At 40.3% G+C, this 3626-nt stretch overlaps 1 pseudogene; it reads left to right on the top strand.

Annotated features, from left to right (window-relative positions):
* Positions 1-2691: 2691 nt before the first annotated feature.
* Positions 2692-3220, top strand: LOC118929230 (60S ribosomal protein L12-like; annotated as a pseudogene).
* The last annotated feature ends 406 nt before the right edge of the window (positions 3221-3626 follow it).

Below are 3626 nucleotides of genomic sequence, written 5' to 3'. Positions count from 1 at the left end.
GACACCTCATCATGCAAACAAGGATGGCATAACTAAAAAGACAGACAGTAATAGCTATTGGGGAGGCAGTAGAAAACTTGGGAATGCAAAATGGTGCAGCCACTTGGGAAAACATTTTGGTAGTTCCTCAAAATGTTAAATATTGAGTTACTATGTGATCCAGAATTTCCCCTCCTAGACATATACCCAAGAGAATTGAAAACATATGTCCACACAAAAACTTGCACATGAATGTTCATACCAGCATTGTTCATAATAGCCAAAACGTGGAAACAACCCAAATATCCACCAACTGATGAACGGATAAACAAAATGTGTTTATATATCCATAAGATGGAATATTATTCAGCCATAAAAAGGAATGAAGTACTGAGGCATGCACATGACAACATGAATAAACCTTAAATACATTACACTAAGTGAAAGAAGCCAGGCATGAAAGACCCCTTACTGTGTGATACCACTTACACGAAAGGTCCCAGTAGGCAGAGTGATAAAGAAAGTAGGTTAGTGCTTGTCAGGGGCCAAGAGGAACCGGGAATGACCACTAATGGATATAAGGGTGTTTTTTAGGGGTGATGAAATGTTCTACAATCACACTGTGGTGACAGTTGCACAACTCCGGGAACATTCTAAAAGCAACTGAACTGCACACTTTCAATGAGTGAATTTTACGGGATGTAAAATACATCTCAATATATCTGTATATTTAAATGGTCCCAGAAACGTGAAGTAAGTTTGAATGAGAAGGGGAAGCTTTATGAAGAAAACTAGCACTAGATCTATGGACTAAGGATGAGGAATTTTGCACAGAGAGAAAGGTGAAGGGACTTTTCAGCCAAAGGTATGAACAAGAAATTGTGAGCTCCATGGTATTTGGGGAAAGTGTGGCCAGTGTGTGCTGAGAGAGAGGTTAGAGGGAAATGAGACTGGAGGGTAAAATGAGGGCCTAAATCAGTCAGTCTCAGCAGGAAGGAGATCAAAGAAGTAAAGAGAATTGATGAAGAGAAAGTCCACAGAGTTATGCCTAGAGGTGAAGGAACTCACCTGGGTGAAAGGAGATGGTGAAACTCTCCTGGACCAAGGACAGCAGGACATCATTATGATCCTAGACCCAGGGCCAGGCTCAGCGAGCACTGTAGCTACTGGAAAAAACCCAATGAATCTGGATTTTGATAGAGGAATGCAGCCACTGCCAACTCTTGGAAGAAATGCAGGGAAAAAGTACTGCAGCTTCTCTCCCCACCCTCCAGTCTCCTGTCAGTCAACCCGGAAGGCATAGCACACAGAACCTGTTGATACAATCCATGCAGGTCAGCTTCCTGGGGCAGAGAGCTGGGCCGAGTGTAAAGAGTGAGTCTGGAGAGGAAGCAGCTTAGGGCCGGATCATAAAGTATTGTGGGCTTTGCCAAGGAATCTGGACTTTGTCCTGTAGACAGGAGGAAACCATGAAAGGGCTTAAGTAGGGAGTGGCTGGAATGTGATGGTTTGGAGGGAGAGAGCCTAAAACTGGTTCTCAAGGTGTGGTCCCCAGATCAGCAGCATCCACAGTACCTGGGAACTTCTCAGTAATGCAAACTCTTGGGTCCCCCACAGATCTACTGAATCAGAAGCAATGTGAGTGGGGCCCAGAAATCTGTATTTCAACCAGCACTGTCAGGTGATCCTGATGTTGTTGAAGTGAAGAACCACTGGTCTAGAACATTATTCCTGAATCGCATGTTCCGCAGGGTTACTGGGAAGTTGCCAATCACACCTGTTTTAAATAACAGTGTAGCTTGGCCTAAGGAGGGCTACTACCTATGACTGTACAGGTTGGCAGAGCACATTTCTAGAGGGCACCATTCTGCTACACTACCATGGCCCTGCTGACTGAAGAGTTGGGGAAGGTGGAGGAAAACTACAGGCCCACACATTCACCTTACCGATTAGGATTTCCAGGAGCGTGCTTGACCCTGAAGGGAAGGAAGTATAGTAATCCTATGTCAGGATGATATAAATCTTCAGTTCTAGAATAAATTGACATTTGTTGAAAGAGTACTTCCTCCCCTTGGAAAGAGATTATGTGTAAGACAGCTTGTTATGTCAAGGAACCAGACAAATTCTCTTTTAAAAGTAATCATATTTGGAAACAATCTAAATATTTCAAAAAACCAGATTGGCTAATTAAATGATGGTATATTCTCAAATATAATACTATCTAGTGTTATATCTGATGATTCATAAGAACATTCAATGTGATTTGAAGTTTTAAAATGACAATGGCATATTCTATATGATTTTTTTAGTTACATGAATGTTGTATATGCATAGAACTGATCTATAGGGATATACTTCTAATAATTACTATCTCTACATGATAAAATTACAGGGGTTTTACTTTTTTCTTTTAATTTATTTGTATTCTGACAATTTATCATAATGAACATGCATTTTGAGATAAGAAATGAGTTCTTACTTAGAAGGCAGAAAATATAATGTAAAAGTTAATATTCAAATAATTAAAAAATTAAAAATATATGTATATAAATCACCATAGTCAAAGTTAAAAGAGATGCCAAACTAGAAAGATATTTGTAAATTATATGACAGTGGGTTAATAATAAAAAGAATACACTGCTTCGTGACTTTGGCTCGGAGGAGACAAGGGGCAACTTTCTTCTGTCCTCCTGAATCCAGGTTCACCCAGCACCAGCTGCCTCCACCATGTCGCCTAAGTTCGACCCCAAGGAGACCAAAGTCCTTTACCTGAGGTCCCCTAGGAGGAAGTCAGTGCCATGTCTGTCCTGGCCCCCAAGATCAGTCCCTGGATCTGTCTCCCAGAAAGGTTGGTGATGACATTGCCAAGGCAACCAGTGATTGGAGGGGGCTGAGGATTACAGTGAAACTGACCATTCAGAGCAGACAGGCCCTGACCGAGGTGGTGCCTTCTGCCTCTGCCCTGTTCATCAAAGCCCTCAAGGAACCAGTAAGAGACAGAAAGAAGCAGAGAAACATTAAGCACAGCGGAAATATCACTTTTGATGAGCTTGTAAACATTGCCCAACAGATGTGGCACTGATCTTTAGCCAGAGAACTTTCTGGAACCATGGAAGAGATCCTGGGGACCACCCAGTCTGCTGTTGGCTGCAATGTTGATGGCTGTCACCCTCACAGCATCATAAATGACATCAACAGTGGTGCTGCGGAATGCCCAGCTAGTTAGGTTCCACAAAGGAAAATTTTTCAATAAAGGATCATTTGACAACCAAAAAAAAGAAGTACAATACACCAACATAAAACATAAAAGTTGGCTAACATTATAAACTGCAATTTATAGAAAAAAGAAAGTATTAAAAAGATATATTTAACCTTGCCATTAATCAAAGAAATGAAAAATTAAAACAATGTACAGTTTTTGTTTATCTGATTGGCAAAGATTAAAATGAATAATCCAGGGTCCATGAGAGTGTTGAAAATGGACATTTTATCATGGTTTGACAAGAATATAAATATTTACAAAATTTTTAGATAGAAATTTCAAAATAAGTTCTGAAAGCCTTAAAATACAGCCTTTGACCAGATGGGGATTTTTACTGAGAATTTGATAAGATAATCGTAAGTAAGTGTGTGTTTTCCTAATAAAC

Source organism: Manis pentadactyla, chromosome 11 (assembly GCF_030020395.1).
Source record: "Manis pentadactyla isolate mManPen7 chromosome 11, mManPen7.hap1, whole genome shotgun sequence".
Taxonomy (NCBI): Eukaryota; Metazoa; Chordata; class Mammalia; order Pholidota; family Manidae; genus Manis; species Manis pentadactyla.
The sequence above is the reverse complement of the archived record's forward strand: the minus strand, read 5'-3'. Positions and strand labels throughout refer to the sequence as shown.